Source organism: Puma concolor, chromosome B4 (assembly GCF_028749965.1).
Source record: "Puma concolor isolate L17-30 chromosome B4, mPumCon1.1.hap2, whole genome shotgun sequence".
Classification (NCBI taxonomy): domain Eukaryota; kingdom Metazoa; phylum Chordata; class Mammalia; order Carnivora; family Felidae; genus Puma; species Puma concolor.
In genome coordinates this window covers 106681815-106700238 of record NC_141673.1, presented here as the reverse complement: position 1 = coordinate 106700238, position 18424 = coordinate 106681815, and the positions used below count along the sequence as shown (strand labels likewise).

The window sequence follows — 18424 nt, the reverse complement described above, 5'->3', positions numbered from 1 at the left end:
TTTTTTTCTTTAATGTTTATTTTTGAGAGGAGCTGAGGAAGGTGGGGGTTGAGGATCCAAAGTGGGCTCTGTGCTGACAGCAGAGAGCCCAATGCAGGGCTCAAACTCACGAACCATGAGGTCATGACCTGGGCTAAAGTCAGATGCTTAATCGACTGAACCATACAGATGCCCCTCACCACTCAATTTCTTGACTGGAGTTTAGTCTCTATATTTAAAGCAATTAATGGGGTGCCCGAGTGGCTCAGTCAGTTAAGCGTCTGACTTTGGCTCAGGTCATGATCTCACAGTTCATAGGTTTGAGCACCACATCAGGCTCTGTGCTGTTAGCACAGAGCTTGTTTTGGATTCTCTGTCTCTCTATGTCTCTCTGTCTGCTCCTTCCCCACTATGTCTCTGTGTCTCTTGAAAATAAACATTTATATAAATATAAATACACGCACACACACACACACACACACACACACACATATATGGTAATGATGTAATTATTGATAGGTATGTACTTACTGCCATTTTGGGAATTGCTTTCTGTCTGTCCTTTCTCATGTGCTTTTCGGTATTTAAGTCTTTGTTTTGTGCTTACTGACAAGTTCACATATAGCTTCCTATGTACAGAATGATCTATTTTTTTTTAATGTTTATTTTTGAGAGAGAGAGAGACTGAGTATGAGAGTGAGCGGAGGAGGGGCAAAGAGAGAGGGAGACACACAATCCAAAGCAGGCTCCAGGCTCTGAGCTGTTAGCATTGAGCCTGATGCAGGGCTTGAACCCATGAACTAGAGATCATGACCTGAGCTGAGGTGGATGCTCAAGCGACTGAGCCACCCAGGTGCCCCTAGAACAAAATATATTTTGAGTTGACAGCAAGTTAAATTTGAACACACTCCATAATTTTACATTCCTGCCCTCTTGCCCATGCAATCTTTTTTTGATGACACATTTTACATCTTTTCATTTCTGAGCATCCCTAATGCCTAAACTTAACTAATTATTGTAGTTTTAATTTTTCTATTTTTGTCTTTTAACCTTCATATTTAAGTGACTGAGCCATTACTTTTACTACATATTTACCTTTTCCAGTGAGATTTTTAGTTTCTTATGTTTTCTTGTAATTAATTAGTGTCCCCCCTCCACCCCCCCCACCCAGTTTAGAGAGGTCCCTTTATCATTTCTTATAAGGTCAGTTGAGTAGTGATGAACTCCTTTAACTTTTGCTTGTAGTAATAGTCTCAAAATAGTCTCAAAAATCCTTATCTTCATCAGATCTTTGATTCCCCTGCAAAGCTTTTGGTCTCTGAGCTTGAATATGGAGCTTTACTCCACCAATAATATGGTATTCTTGTTGTAGTGCACTCTGAAGTTCTTCTTCTGAAGAAAACTGAATCCAACCCATGCCTCTGTAAAATCCAGTCTTTGTCAAAAGATACAGTGCACTTTCATATACGGCCAAACTGGGCAAAGTGTTCTCTCAGCTCACTGGAGGCTGCGGTCCAGGGAATTTTTCCGACAGAAGCCACAGGAGGGCTAGTACTCATGCACAGTGCCACAGAGTCCCTCACTAATGAAGTTGCCATCTTTAGATCTGTCTGGAAAACTCTTAATCTCTCCCTCAAGTCTGAATGATAATTTTGCTAGGTTGAGAACTCTTTGTTGGATGCCATTCTCTTCTGGTTTCAAAATCTCTGCCGAAAAATCTGATGGCCTTATGGAGTTTCCCTTGTATATATTAAGTTGTTTTTATCTTGCTGCTTATAAGATTCTAACTTTGGGGCGCCTGGGTGGCTCAGTTGGCTGAGCGTCTGACTTCGGCTCAGGTCATGATCTCGCAGTTCACGAGTTCGAACCCCGCGTTGGGCTCTGTGTTGACAGCTCAGAGCCTGGAGCCTGCTTCAGATTCCGTGTCTCCTCCTCTCTCTGTCTCTCCCTCCCATGCTCATGCTCTCTGTCTCTCAATAATAAATAAATGTTAAAAAAAATTTTTTTTAATTTATTAAGATTCTAACTTTTACCATTTTAATTGCAATATGTTTGGAGCCTGCTTTGGATTCTGTGTCTCCTCTCTCTCTCAACAATAAATGTTAAAAAATTTTTATTAAAACTTATTAAGATTCTAACTTTTACCATTTTAATTGTAATGTGTTTGGTGTGGATTGCTTTGTGTTCATCTTTTTTGGAACTCTCTGGGTTTCCTGGACCTGTATGTCTGTTTCCTTTCCCAGATTAGGGAAGTTTCCAGCCTTTATTTCTTCAAATAGTTTTCTAGCCCTTTCTGGGAGCTTTATTGTTATTCTACTTCTGGGAGCCTTATGTTATTCTACTTGAAACTGTCCCCAAAGTGAATTTATCTTCATTTCTAAAAATTCTTTTTTGTTTTGCTGCTTTATCTGGGTATGTTCTACTGCTTTGTCTTCCAATTTGCTGATCTTGATCTTCAGTTTCACCCACTGTGCTGTTAAACTCCTTCTAGTGTACTTTACAGTTCAGTCATTATATTCTTCAGCTCTGTAACTTGTTTGAAGCTTATGTTTTCTCTTTGTTGAGGATCTGTGTTCAGTCATTCTTCTGCTGAGTTTGGTGAGCATCTTTATGACCATTACTTTGAACACTTTACCAGGTGGATGATTTATCTCCATTACATTAATGTCTTTCTCCAATGTTTTGTCTTGTTCTTTCATTTGAGACATTATCCTCTGTCTCATTTTGCCCAACTTTGTTTCTATGTATTTGGCAAAAGATATATCTCTCCCAATCTTAAAGTAGCCACCTTTTTAAGGAGATGGTACATGGATCCCAGAAATGTAATCCCCTCTGACGACCAAAGCTAGGCACTCAAGGGATGTCTCCTGTGTGGGATGTGCACTCCCATCTACTAAATGTGGCCATATCTGTTGTGTAGTGGTTGGCAAGGTTATTGCCCAGCCTAGCTCCAATATATGACTGGCATTGGAAAGTAGTTGTGGGCTAGGCTGTGACACATCCTTGCACGAGGATGTGGGCCAGAGTTCTCAGCAGGGCACACTCACTGACTCCAGCAGGGTAGAGGGACAGTTCCAAAATGGCATCTACTGGCTGTGACAATGGAAAGGCAGGATGAAATTACAATTGGATCTGCCAATGATTCCATCCATGAAAAAAGTCCCAAAAGCTTCCTACCTCTCCAGTAGGCATTTTAAGATTAGTAAGTGAGTCTCCTCCACAACCGGTCTACATGCTTTTCAAATTGGTATTTTTGAATTAGGTTTCAGGGAGAATGAGTCTGTGAGTGAGCCCTTTGGGGGAGGGGAGGTCTCTGTTCCCTATAAATCTACGGTTTTCATAGTCCTTGTTTTTCAAAACCTGGCATTTAGGGGTCTTATCTCTCTTGTGCAGGATTAAGAGCTGGCATGCCTGATATGGAGCATCATGAGAGAATAGTTCAGTATTTTTGAGATCCCTCATGACTGTGAACTGCTCCAAATAGGATGGGTCTTTTTTGGCAAGACAGTGTCTCTGCCTCTCCTACGCATCTTGATGCTGTCCTTTTGTGTGGGGGCTCTGCTCATCCAGTTTTCTGGCATTTTCCAGAGGAAATTATTCCATATGTAGCTGTCCATGGGAGTGAATTTATGAACTTCCTATGCCACCATCTTGAACTCAACTCCCTTTCCCTGATATCTTATTTAAAGCAATCTGTAAGCTGTACATGTATAAAGCCTATTCTTACGATCTCAATTAAACAATAGTTAATTGATGTTGGAACTCCTCCTTTGGTTATTTTGGAGAACAGAGTAAGGCTTAAGAAATTACTATAAACAGTACAAAAAACAAATGTGCCTCTTCTATGGCTCTTTCATGTTTAGACTATACTATTAAATTTTGTGGAGATTAAAATATAACATTATTGGGGAATGTTCTTGCTTGAGTCAGAGGAGGCAAAACGAAATAACTTCTAGTGAATTGTATCACAGTTGACAAAGGGGCTTATTATTATCTATTGATTGGATTGGAGTTGTTATCTGCTCTATGGTAGTTTCTTTTTTTATTATTTTTTTAATGTTTATTTATTTTTGAAAGAGAGAGGGAGAGAGACAGAGTATGAGCTGAGTAGGAGCAGAGAGAGAAGGAGACACAGAATCTGAAGCAGGCTCCAAGTTCCAAGCTGTCAGCACAGGGCCTGATGCAGGGCTTGAACTCATGAACTGAACTGCGAGATCATTTAACCAACTAAGCCACCCACGTTCGCCTATTGCAGTTTCTGTTACATTCTCTGCAGAGGAGGAATTCTGTTTTTTTGTTTGTTTGTTTGTTTTTTAAGCGGGCTTCACACCCAACATGGAACCCAATGTGAGGCTTGAACTCATGACCCTGAGTCAAGACCTCAGCTGAGATCATGAGTTGGATGCTTAACCAATTGAGCCACCCAGGCACCCCCAGCGCAGGAATTCTTAATACATTTTATCTCTGCTACTCTTCTAGCAAGATAAGAAAATTAAAAGCTTTTTGTGAAGTTGTAAAAACAACTACAACAACATTATAACATTATATATTAATTTATAGTTGATTATTTGATTTGCCCAAGTACACATCTGTGTAAGAAGACTTAATTGCTTCTCATACCCTAGAATTTTATCACGATGAGAACTAAGAGACTGGATTGAGTACACGTGTTGAATTGGCATTTAATATTACATGTGAAAAAGAAGGTATTTCAAAACTGTTCTATTATAAACACACATTGTCTTACACAGGAGATGATGAATATAAGAAGTTTTATTTGGATGTACTTTGAAAAAACAAAAAGAGAGAAAAAAACAAAAGCAAGTGTAATAGTCTCAAAAAATATTCCAGATAATCTCTAATTATGTGTTTCTAGTTTTTGCAAATTTCTGTGAATTCTGGTTGCATGTGCCAGTACACTTGAGGATACTTGCTTTAACAACCTAAGACTGAAGCGGGGGGTGGGGGGGGTGGTGTCTGGGTGGCTCAGTTGGTCAAGCATCTGACTTTGGCTCAGGTCATGATCTCACAGCTTTGGAGTTCAAGCCCCACATTGAGACCTGTGCTGACAGCTCAGAGCCTAGAGCCTGGAGCCTGATTCGGATTCTGTGTCTCCCTCTCCCTCTCTCTGCCCCTCCCCACAAAAATAAATGAACATTAAAAAAAAATTGGAATGCAAACTGGTGCAGCCACTCTGGAAACAGTATGGAGGTTCCTCAAAAAATTAAAAATAGAACTACCCTATGACCCAGCAATTGCACTACTAGGGATTTATCCAAGGGATACAGCTATGCTGTTTCGAAGGGGCACATTCATCCCAATGTTTATAGCAGCACTATCAACAATAGCCAAAGTATAGAAAAAGCCCAAATGTCCATCGATGGATGAATGGATAAAGAAGATGTGGTATACAGATATACAATGGAGTATTACTCGGCAATCAAAAAGAATGAAACCTTGCTATTTGCAACTACATGGATGGAACTAGAGAGTATTATGTGAAGCAAAATTAGTCAGAGAAAGGCAAATATCATATGACTTTACTCATATGAGGACTTTAAGATACAAAACAGATGAACATAAGGGAAGGGAAACAAAAATAATAATATAAAAACAGGGAAGAGAACAAAAACATAAGAGACTCTTAAAGATGGAGAACAGAGCATTACTGGAGGGGTTTTGGGAGGGGGGATGGGCTAAATGGGTAAAGAGCATTAAGGAATCTACTCCTGAAATCATTGTTGCATTATATGCTAACTAACTTGGGTGTAAATTAAAAAAATAAATTAAATAAAGTTAAATTTAAAAAGAACCTAAGACTGAAGGAATAGGAGAATGAGAAATTATGAGAATCTAGTGACAGATCTCAATTGGACGTTTTTTGGATTAACAATATAAATTCTAAATATCTTCTAGCTATAAAAATTCACCATTCTATGTAAAAGTAAGTACACAAACTTACAAGCTACACGACAATCAAACCATTCACAATTTGGCTACAATCCAAACGTTCCAGCATGATGCTTTAGTCATTTGAAAATTGTCCTGTTTCCCAAATACATACTTTCCTTTCTTAGTGCCTTTTTCATCCTTTTCACTTAAAATTCGGTCTTCTAATTCCTCTTGCCCTTGGTGGTTCAGCTCAGTTCAGTACACACTCATTAAATGTCTTGTATGTGACAAAGGTCACATTAAGCACTGAGCCAAGATAAGGCCTCCATCTTAAAATGTTACCCCGAGAAATCTAGGTAACTAGAACACGGGTACATGTGAAGTCTGTTGGTAGACTGAGCCTGGAGTGCCCTAAGAACTCTGTGAAACAATAAGGTAGGTTGAAGCTTTAGCCCTTTTGAAACTCCGGGGAGAAGAGGGAATTTCAATATGTTGTACTGGGTTGAAATTGGTGGCCTAATGGATTTTGAGGCCTTTTGAGGCAGTGCACACTAAGTAGTAATTTATTTATCAGCTCTTCAATTATATTTTAAAAAGGAATTGCTTGTTTCCTTCTAAAAAGTTATCTGTAAATGACACTTATAAAATTGGAAAATAAACTCCAATTCGGTTAACATGTGTATCTAAGAATTACTTCTACATTTCATTAATATTGTCTCTCCATTAAAACAAAAGAATCTTAAATTATTTAATTTAAGCAAATAAGTCTGTATTCTGGATACTTATGTTGTAAAATAAGCATATACCATTATTTCATAAAACACATGTGTTTAAAAATTTCAAGTATCAAGAGATTGAGAAGACAAGCCACAGACTGGGAGAAAATATGTGTAAAATAAAGAAGATATATATATATATATATATGAAAAAATGTTCAACATCATATGTCAATAGAGAACTACAAATTAAAACACTAATGAGGTATCGCTACACACCTATTAGAATGGCCCAAATCCCAAACACAAACAATGTCAAATGCTGGTGAAATAAAACGGACTCTCATCATTGCTGGTGGGAATAAGAAACTGCACAGCCACTTTTGAAGACAGTTTGGCAGTTTCTTGCTCAAAAAACTAACCCTTACTCTTACCATACAATCTAGCAATCATGCTCCTCAGTATTTATCCAAATGAACTGAAAACTTACGTTCACATAAAACTTACATCCCAAAACCTGGACAGGGATGTTTATAGCAGCCTTATTCATAATCGTCACAATCTGGAAACAAGTAAGATGTCCTTCAGTAGGTAAATGGATAAATTGTGGTAGATCAAGACAATGGAATATTATTTGGCACTAAAAAGAAATGAGCTATAAAAGCCATAAAAAGATGTGACAAGAACTCAAATACATATTACTAAATAAAAGAGCCATTTTGAAAAGTGTACGTACTATAAAATTCCAACTACACATTTTGGAAAAGGCAAAATTATGGAGACAGTAAAAAAACATGGTTTTCAGGGGCTAGGGAAAGAGAGAGATAAATGAGAGCACGAGGATTTTTAGGTCAGTGAAACTATTCTATATGATACTACAATGGGTGATACATAACATTATACATTTTTCAAAACCCACAGAATGTACAAAACTATGAGCGAATTCTAACATAAACTATGGACTTTGGGTAACAACAATGTATTAATGTAGCTTCATTGATTGTAACAAATATACCCTGGTACCCACAATTGATGGGGGAGATTGTGTATACATGGGGATGGCAGTGATGAAGATTCTTTGTACTTTCCACCCAATTTTGCTATTAACCTAAAACTGCCCTAAAAAAAATAAAATTAATATAACAAATATACTTAGTAACTAAAGTCATGGTTAAGAGTCTCTGTTTAGAGAATGATACAGACTGGGAGAAAATATTTGCAAACCACATATCTGACAAAAGAGTAGACTAAAGAACTCTCAAAATGCAACAATAAACAAACTCTCTAGAAAATGGAAAGACATTAAGAATTATTTCACTGAAAAGAATATACAGATGACAACCACATGAAAGGATAGTCAACATCATTCTCCCTTAGATAAATGCAAAGTAAAAACCACAATGAGCTAGCATTATACAATTATCAGAACTGCTAAAATAAAAATAGAGACAACACCAAATGCTAGCAAGGATGTGGGAAAACAGGATCACTTACACACTGCTGCTGGGAATGTCATATGGTGCTACCAGTCTGACAGTTTCTTAAAATATTAAATATGCAACTACCATATCATCTAGAAACTGTACATCTGGGCATTTATTCTAGAAAAACAGAAACTTAAGTTATACAAAAACCTGTACACAAATGTTTATAGGTTTTTTCCATAATAGACAAAAACAGGAAACAACTCAGATGTCCTTCTACAGGTGACCGGTAAAACAAACTATAGCACATCCATACCATGGAATATCACTCAGTAATAAAAAGGAATGAACTACTGATAGATGCAACAATCTGGATTAATCTCCAGATAACTATGCGGAGTAAAAAACACTCTGAAAAAATTATACACTGTATGATTCCATTTATATAACATTCTTGAAATGAGAAAATTATAAAAACGGAAAACAGATTGGCTGCCAAGAACAAGGAAGGTGGGGTGAGAGGGAAGTGGGTGTGAGTATAAAAGGGGATCTCTGTAGTGACAGAAGTGTTCTGTATCTTGACTATATCAAAGTCTATATCCTGGTTGTGATACTGTACACAATATCACATCCTGGTTTTGTAAGATGTTACTGCTGGGGAAACTGGGGATCTCTTTGTATTATTTTTTACAACTATATGTGATTCTACAGAATCTACAATCATCTCAAAATAAAAAGATTAATTAAAATAACGTGATTTCATTCAGATTAAGGTGAAAAATCAATTAGTATCTTGTCCATTTTGGCTCAATATCTGACTAGCCATACAAATCCTAAATACAATTCTAAGAGCATCTCTTTATTAGTGCTGGGAATCAAATGAAGTTCAAATGCTAGGTAAAATTCTAATCTTGTTGCAATACTGGCAATCACAAGCATAGATGCAGATGATGATGTAAGTAATAAATCCAAGACTGGATGGACTAAAACATAGCACACAAAAAGCCCAAGGACACATTCCAAGCAAAATGCTAAACTTACCCAGTTCTAGAACTATACATCACTATAAAATAGGAAGAGATCTCTTGGACATGACATGAGCTGCGGCTGCTCTGCCCTATCTCACTTTATGGATTTATGACAGTTTTCCTGTTAAAGAACCATCCCAGAAACCATGTGTGCCTTACATATTTGCCATTCCTACTCTGGTATGACATAAATAAATCATGAGGCTTGGGTCAGTACAGCCAGCCTGTAAAGTGATTCATGAGGCCAGCAGTACCATCCCCTAGGACTGTGTACTTTATTACAGTAAACCTCAGAACAAGATACAATTTCCTGACTCAAGAAGCAGCCTTTAAATCAGGACACCTGGACAGCCCTGGAATCACTTAAAAATACAATAGATCTCAATCCACCATTGTTACTCAGTGCTGGCCTGCACTTGCCCCAGCTCTGTTCCTTTTAACACTAAATACGAAATTCAAAATGAATCCCCTCTGAGTGAATTATTATGGTAACAGAACTACAGAATAAATTTGAATGCATCGCATCCTTTTATCTCTTTTGTTCCCTGTTTTTCCCTAACTTTATTTACCCATTCAAAAAATAATATTCCCCGTGTCAAATTTCCCAGGCTTTAAAACTCATAAAGCAAGAGCACCATTCGGTACCTAAAATAAAAAAGCAAATGACTGAACCTGGTTTCCCTCTAGATAACTCAATAAGGAACACCATTTAAAGCAATCCTAGAGACAAAGTTGCCAGGGCATTCTTTGGGCTTGGAGACCTATTCTGCAATCAGTATGATTTATATAGGTATCATGTATACTTTAAACCAAGACTGGCAATAATTCCATACTCTTGTTTGGGAAAACTGGACATATAACCAGTTGTAAAAGGCATGATTTTTGAACTCCTAAGGGCTTTTTACATTAGCATCTAAATATAATCATCAAACTATCTTTTTATGTCCTCAACTCTTTGAATAAAATGCTTAAAGCCACTAAAACAAACAAAACCACATTCCCAGTTATCAAAAAGAACTACTTATGAGTAAGATGCTGAACAGTTTATAGCTAGACAATCAATATCAGTTTGCGAATTTACTGAGGCTTCCAAATCAAAGGCCCATCACATACTAATATTATTTTATACTTCTTCTTGAAGAAATCCTGGAGAAAAAGTGTTGGGGCTCCCCATGATGGCTACAGAACTGATCCCAACGCCCTGATATTCTGTGATACAACTGAGGCAAATTTATTTTTATTCAATAAAGACTTACTTTGACTGTTTATGTTTTGGGCACATGCAGCCAATAGGTACAAAAAGCTGCAGTGCTCTACTACATTCCTTTGCAATAAGAATCAGACTAAGAGAAAATACGGAGTCTTGCTCCTTAGCCTCTTCACACCTTCCCAAGTCATCAAAATGACTGGACTGTACACATGCATGAGGTGTTCAAAAATTTGAGCATGGCAATTGGAGATCAAGGCAAACTAAAATAACAGATTCATAGACCTATCGAGGCAAAAGCTTTCCAGTGAATCAAAAAGAGAAAAAAGAAAGGACTATGGGAATTCTCAGCAACTACAAACAAACTACATGTTGATGATAATATGACTGCTTATAAATCTTAGGGGACACAGGTCTTTGTAAATCTTGTCATATTATGTTTTAAGACATTGCACAATTTTTTCCTTAAGCTGATACTTTACCACTGACCATACAGTTGAACAAGTTTCCTAGAAAGAATTCAATAATAAAAGTTCTTTAATTAATAAATATTAAAGCTTCAGTAAACAAATGGGGCAGATATGTTCCTTTTTAATGACCTCGGGCTCACTTCAAGCATCTGTGTCTTGCTAGAAAAGACACTCAAATCAAGAAGAGGCAGTTGGCAGATCACTTACATCAGTCATGCATGGAGTTGTTTCTCACTAGGAAATGCCACAAGCCTTCATGGCCTGCCAGACAGTATAAATAAACACTGCAGATAAGCTTTAAAATGGATCACCCAAAAGATGCTTTAAATACATAGGACAAACTGAGGGTTGGTGGAGGTAGGGGAGTGGGTTAAATGTGTGATGGGCATTAAGGAGGGCACTTGTTGGGATGAGCACCGGGTGTTATATGTAAGTGATGAATCACTGGGTTCTACCCCTGAAGCCAAGACTACACTGTATGTTAACTAATTTGAGAATAAAAATAAAAAATAAATAAATAAAATGGATCACACTCTAAAGAATCAACATATTGGAGAAATATTTGAAAAATGTCGAAAAGTTCTCTTCTAGAAAAGCCTTGAATTCTTAACCTGACAACAAATGAATACTTTCTGGGGTAATGTGAAACTTGATAACAATCACAAAATTTATTTAGTATTTTGTAGGAAATACTTCTTAAGGATTATCAAAACAGACATGTTTGAGTTTTACAGAATTTCTCTACCTGGAAATTACCATATTACTTCAATTTCCCTCTTCAAGGTAGTTAATTTTGATTTGGATGCATTTAAAGACATTTTTGGAGGGGTGGGTGCCTGGATGGCTCAGTTGGGTAAGCATCCAACTTTGGCTCAGGTCATGATCTCACAGTCCATGAGTACAAACCCCAGGCCTGGAGCCTACTTCAGATTCTGTGTCTCCCTCTCTCTCTGCCCTTCTCCTGCTCACACTCTCTCTCTCAAAAATGAATAATAACGTTAAAAAAATTTATTTTTGAGAGAGACACAGAGTGTGAACAGGGGAGGGGCAGAGAGAGAGGCAGACACAGATCCAAAGCAGGCTCCAAGCTCTGAGCTGTCAGCACAGAGCCTGACGCAGCGGTCAAATTCACAAACCATGAAATCATGACCTGAGTCGAAAGTCAGCCACTCAAGGGACAGAGCTACCCACGCGCCCCTTGATTTGGGTGCATTTTAAATTGACTAATAAGGTAAGCACAGTTTGAAAAAGTAAACTGTGGCTCTAGTACACTAGTACTGGCACTAAAATATAACCTAGTATTTCAATGATATATTTCAAAAAATACATTTGAAAACTGCCAAGAGTCTACCGAAAGATGAACAATTGTGCTTGTCTCAATTCTAAACTATGAACTATAAAATACCATCCTCAGTTGATTCTGGCCCCAAGTCTAGAAAAAAAACACAAAACAAAAAAAACAAAAAGCAAAAAACTTCAAAACTATCTAGCTATTAAAAAAACAAATATCAGGGGCATTCACTTTTGAATGTCCCCTCTGTAAAGAGAGCTTTCATACTATTTTTACTTTCTTTTTTTTTTTTTTCCAGCATTTATTTATTTTTGGGACAGAGAGAGACAGAGCATGAACGGGGGAGGGGAAGAGAGAGAGGGAGACACAGAATCGGAAACAGGCTCCAGGCTCTGAGCCATCAGCCCAGAGCCTGACGCGGGGCTCGAACTCACAGACCGCAAGATCGTGACCCGGCTGAAGTCGGACGCTCAACCGACTGTGCCACCCAGGCGCCCCATTTACTTTCTAATCTTATACTCTAATACACTTTTTCCTACTGCTCAAAAAATAACAACAAAATCCCACAAATGTCACAACATACTCTGTTTCCTGAGTATCAGCTGACTGATAATATCTACTTACTCTGTTAGGGTCAATCAATCAGTGATTCTCCTAGAAATAAAAGGAGGATTGTCAATTTTTTGAGTTGGGCCATAGATGACTAAGGTTTTTAATTGAAACATGAAATTCCTCCTGTCATTAAGGATTATGATCCCCTTTAAAGTTTACCAAGTTTTACCCTCTCAGTTTCCTCCTTTGTAAAGAGGGACCTATATTAAATATATATGAACATTAATAAATATTTACAAATAGCACTAAAGAAATGTAAAGGATATAATGTAATATGAAAAAAGTACAGGTTTTCACCTAAGAAAAACCCTTTCAATATTCTCTCCAGTATTAGTGATTTCTACAGATCGACATGGAGCTATACAAGATGACAAACCTATTCTTGTCACTCAGGTCCACTTCTCACCCAGACTACTTACTGTCACTGATTCTACCATGAAGATAAGCCAGATGGGGTGCCTGGGTGGCTCAGTCGGTTGAGTTGTCTGACTTTGGCTCGGGTCATTATCTTGCGGTTCGTGGGTTCAAGCCCCACGTCAGGCTCTGTGCTGACAGCTTGGAGCCTGGAGCCTGCTTCAGATTCTGTGTCTCCCTCTCTCTCTCTACCCCTCCCCGTTTGTGCTCGCTTTCTCTCTCTCTCAAAAATAAATAAACATTAAAAAAAAAAAGATAAGCCAGTTACTGTGCAAAATGTAAGGCTTTTATTTATATGTGTAAAGAGAAAACATAAACATGTTATGTATAATATGAGCTTATCAGAAACGACATTTTTCACAATTATATGGAGGAATCAGAGTCATTCAATGTTTAATGACAAAAAAATATTTGGGGCGCCTGGGTGGCTCAGTTGGTTAGGCGTCTGCCTTTGGCTCAGGCCATGATCTCACAGTTCATGACTTCGAGCCCTGTATCAGGCTTTGTGCTGACAGCTCAGAGCCTGGAGCCTGCTTCGGATTCTGTGTTTTCCTCTCTCTCTCTGCCCCTCCCCCACTCGCACTCTCTCAACAATAATAAACGTTAAAAAAAAAGTTTTTTTAAATATTTTTTTCCTCCTGTGATCTCTAGACATCATAGAGTAAATGTGTTCAATCTGCAATAAAAAATTAAGCACTAAATAAACATTAAGCAGACTATGAAAATAAATACACAGGTAAAAAAGGAAGACCCAAATTCTTAATTTCATTTGGCTACGTTGAACTTCTGTACATCTTCAATAAAACAGCTGTAGGTGTTGGACACTATGGATATAAGTTGAAAGAAACACAATCTCTGCACTCAAGAATTTATGGTCCAGGGACTGGTAAACTATAACCCAGGAGCCAAATTTACCTGCTGCCTATTTTATTATGATTATAATTAGTAGTAGTAGTAGTAGTAAAATGTACATAAAAGTTACCACTGTTACCATCAAGTGTAAGATTCAGTGGCATTAAGTACACTGCAGTGTTGTACCACTACCACTATCCATTTCTGGAATGTGTTCATATCTTTAAACAGAAACTCTACACCCATGAGACAATAATTCCCCATTCCCCACTTGCTCAGCTCTTGGTAACTTCTATTCTGTATTCTGTCTGTATAAATTTGCCTATTCTAAGTACCTCAGATAAGCAGAACCATAAAATATTTGTCCTTCTGTGTATGGCTTTTTTTCACTTAATGATTTCTTTTTTTTTAATTTTTTAAACATGTTTATTTTTGACAGAGAGCACGCGTGGGTGCGCGCGTGCAAATGGGGGAGGGGCAGAGAAAGGAGGAGACAGAGAACCTGAAGCAGGCTCCACACTGTCAGCAACAAAGTCTCACAAGGGGCTCAAACCCATGAACCACAAGACTGTGACTTGAATCGAAGTCGGACACTCAACCCATTGAGCCACCCAGGTGGGGACCCCACTTAGCATAATAATTTCTAGGTTCACCCATGTGGCAGCACATGCCAGAATTTCATTTCTTCTCAAGGCTGAATAATATTCCATTGCGTGTATACACACACACACAAACCACATTTTATCCACTTATTTGTTGATAAATACTTAGGTTGCTTCCACCTCTGGCTATTGTAAATAATGCTGCAATGAACAATGGTGTACAAATATGTGTTTGAATTCCCGCTTTCAATTCTTTTGGGTATACACCTAGAAGTAAAACTGCTATGACACTTGTTTTTGTAAATGAAGCTGTCCTGTTACACTGCCACTTGTATTTATTTACATATTATTTATGCTTGCTTTTACACTACAATGACACAGTTGAATAGTTATAAAACAGACCATATGACCTACAAAGTCTAACATGTTTTCTATCTGGCCCTTACAGAAAAAAGTTTGCTGACTCCTTTTATTGTCCATCGTCTTATGATGTGGAAGAGGTGGAGAAGAAGCTAATTTTGTCTTGTAAAGTTATGTGGACTCTGTGTGTGTGTGGGAGGGTGGATGTACGTGTGTGTGTGTGTGTGTGTGTGTGTGTGTGTGTGTGTGTGTGTGTGTGTGTATTTTGGAGGGGGTAATGGAAATGGTATCCTAAGATCCTAACAATACTACCTTGGAAAAAATTATTTATATTTTGTTTTCACACTGAGGTTAGGGTTACCATATAACTCACTAAATTAAAGCATTTAGTTTAGGCTTTCCAAACTATACTTCAGAGCTTCACTGAGCTTCTCATTTTAATGATTATAGGTTAGCTATACTTCCTTGTTTTCTCAACACTATATTCTCCCTTGGCTTCCTTAAAATCATACTTTGCTGGTTTACTATCTAGCTCATAACATTTCTTCTTCATTTTGCTGGGTCATTTCCCTCACATCCACATGTTGAATCCCCTAGTGATCTATCTTACGGGCCTCCTCTCATTTTATACTCTTATTCATTCCCTTCTGTTTGAACTTCAGACCTACGATATCCAAATGTCTATTGGCTATATCTATCTTACTGTCCTGCATTTCAGTGGACCAATATCCACCTATTTCTCAACTCAGACACCTAAGAGTCATCCTTAACTCCTCTACTTCCTCCCTCACCACAACCAATCAAAACCAATAAATTATTATGTCCTTTCTTTCAAATATTTCTCCATCTCTTAGATCTCATAAGCACTGCTTCATTTCAGGATCTCAGAAACTCTGGATTACTACAGTATTTTCATGACTTTGATTTTCTCCTCTATACCTCATTCTTCACAGCAGAATCATATATGTGAAATGCAATATAAATGTCACTTCTACGCTCAAAACACTCAATAGCTTTTTATAGCTCCTAGGATAGGATAACCAGCCTCCCAATATGGCCCCCATTGATCCCCACAATCTGGTAATCATACCCTTTTGTACCTTCTTTCTACATGATACCAATGGTGATCTGTGTGATCAATATAAGATGGTAGAAGTGATGTAAATCACTTCAAGATCATGTTATAAAAAATACTGTGGCTTCTGTCTTCAGTGTCCCCTCACCCAGGGATCACCCACTCTCTGGGAAGCCAGCTGCCATGCTGTGAGCATCCTACAGAGAGGCCCATTCTGTGAGGAAATAAAGTCTCCTGCAAATAGCCAATGAAAAAATGAGGACTCTTCTCAACAGCTACATGACTTTGCCATCCTGGCCAAAGTTTTTGATACCACAATCGAACTTCAGATGACTGCAGCCTCAGCTGACATCTGAACTGCAGTCTCGTGAGAGGTCTGGTATCAGAAGCACACAACTAAGAGGTTCCCAAATTCCTGACCATCAGAAGCTGAGATAATTTTTGTTTTCGGTAATTAAATTTGGGATAACATGTTATGTGGAAATAAACAGCTAATATAGGATAAAGGCTAAATTCCTTGGTTATGGTCCATAAGGCCTTTCATGAGCTATGATTATGGCTCTATCTCCCTCCTCACCCATTTTAATTTATGCTTCAATATTACTCAGTTACTTGTAATTCTCTATGTCTTATCAACCGTTACCCAGCTTTCAAAATCCTTTTCTGACATCATAACCTTCTAAAGCTGTCACTGCCCATCAATTCCTATGTCCCTTCTCATGTAATTTGATGACGGCCAGAATTCTGTACTACTTTTATACATGGCCAACTGCACAGTACAATTTGAGTTGTTGTCAATATGTGAATGGTACAATGTGGCCACACACAACCATGTATATGTTTCTATTTTTTATCTTGACCATGCTTTAGTGTATTTTATACATCCCTCCTTGGCATCTAAAATAGGTATTTGGTAAACACTTATTGAATTAACAGACTTGTGTTAAATTTTCAATATAACCAGATTACACAAACACTTAAAATATGTAATTTTAGGGGCACCTGGGTGGCTCAGTAGGGTAAGTGACCAACTCTTGATTTCAGCTCAGGTCATAATCTCACAGTTTGTGAGTCTGAGCCCCACACTGGGTTCTCTGTTGTCAGCACAGAACCAGCTTCAGATCCTCTATCTCCAGCTCTCTCTGCCCCAACCCCTCTCTAAAATAAACATTAAAAAAAAAAAGTGAGGTAACAAAATGCTGAGGATTCTGACTAACAACTCCAAATTTGGAGAAAGTAAGATTGAAGGGTGAATTGACAGCTCAAGAAATGAAAATCAAGAAAAATACTTATTTACAGAAGCCTCAGTACAGGCAAAAAAAACCCTACCAGGATAGGTTGTTGTTTGGGGATCACTAAAGAATTTCACAAATGATTTGAACTCTCCTCACTCCTACCAAAGTGAGTATGTGACATTTTATCAAATTTCACAAGACAAAAAAACTGAGCCCAGGTTGTCCAACAAAGACTGTGCAGGGCCCTAGCTGAGGGCTGTGCCTTCTCCTTACACCCCTCAGGCTATAGAAAAGCAGAGTGACTCCATTTGGAGCCCTTAGGCTACTGTCTACAAGGAGGAAGCAATCAGGTTTCAGATAAGGTGGGGGTAGTAGGAAAGGTATCAGGGAACACTCACTCACTCCATGTTAGAAAAATATCCAAGAATTTCATAACCAGCTAAATAATTCTTTAAGTATAATGGCAAAATTAACATCATCAGGCATGCAAAAACAAAACAAACAAAAAGAATTCAGTATCCACAAATCTTTCCTGAAAAAGCCAATTAAAGATAAAATTCGATAAACAAACAAAAAAGAAACGAAACAAAGAATTTAGGAAAGTAAAGAGAAAATGTGATAACGGTTAGTGGTAAGCACTGAATTTAAATGTAGAACCCAGACTTAAGTAAATCTGGGAATTAGTTATAAATTCAAATGTAAATGTTACAAACCTTGGTGAAGGTGAAATGAAAAAAATCTTTATATACTGGTAAGAAGTGTTAATTTCCTAATTTTTTAGAGCACAGGGTGAATTAAAACTTAGATTAAATGTTGAAAAACATGACCCTAATCTCTTAATCTTTTTTCTTACCCTTGAGAGGGTATCTTGGAAATTCTTTTCCTGTGTGGTAAAGAAATACTCAGTTGAAATTCCATTTGCTCATTCTGTTAAAATTAAATTCAACTTATATTCAAGCTGGAGTGTTATTATGGTTCCACTATGTTTTCCCTATTTTCCCTTTTGTATATGTGCGTAGATATATGACAAGAATCAGTACTCGCCTACTTGATTTCTTTTTTGTTTATTGAATTTTATCTTTAATTGGCTTGTTCAGGAAAGATTTATGGATACTGAATTCTTTTTTTTTGTTTGTTTTCTTGTTTTTGCATGCCTGATGATGTTAATTTTGCCATTATACTTAAAGAATTATTTAGCTGGTTATGAAATTCTTGGATGTGTTTTTTCTAAGGTGGAGTGAGTGTTCACTGATACCTTTCCTACCCC

General features: G+C 37.6%; 1 protein-coding gene and 1 pseudogene across 15 annotated transcripts in view; both read right to left on the bottom strand.

Annotated features, from left to right (window-relative positions):
• The window catches only part of ERC1 (ELKS/RAB6-interacting/CAST family member 1), a 523541-nt gene that overhangs the window by 146107 nt on the left and 359010 nt on the right, over positions 1–18424 (bottom strand). The gene's annotated exons all lie outside the window — the stretch shown is intronic.
• On the bottom strand, positions 1168–11850 carry LOC147579399 (SRA stem-loop-interacting RNA-binding protein, mitochondrial pseudogene; annotated as a pseudogene).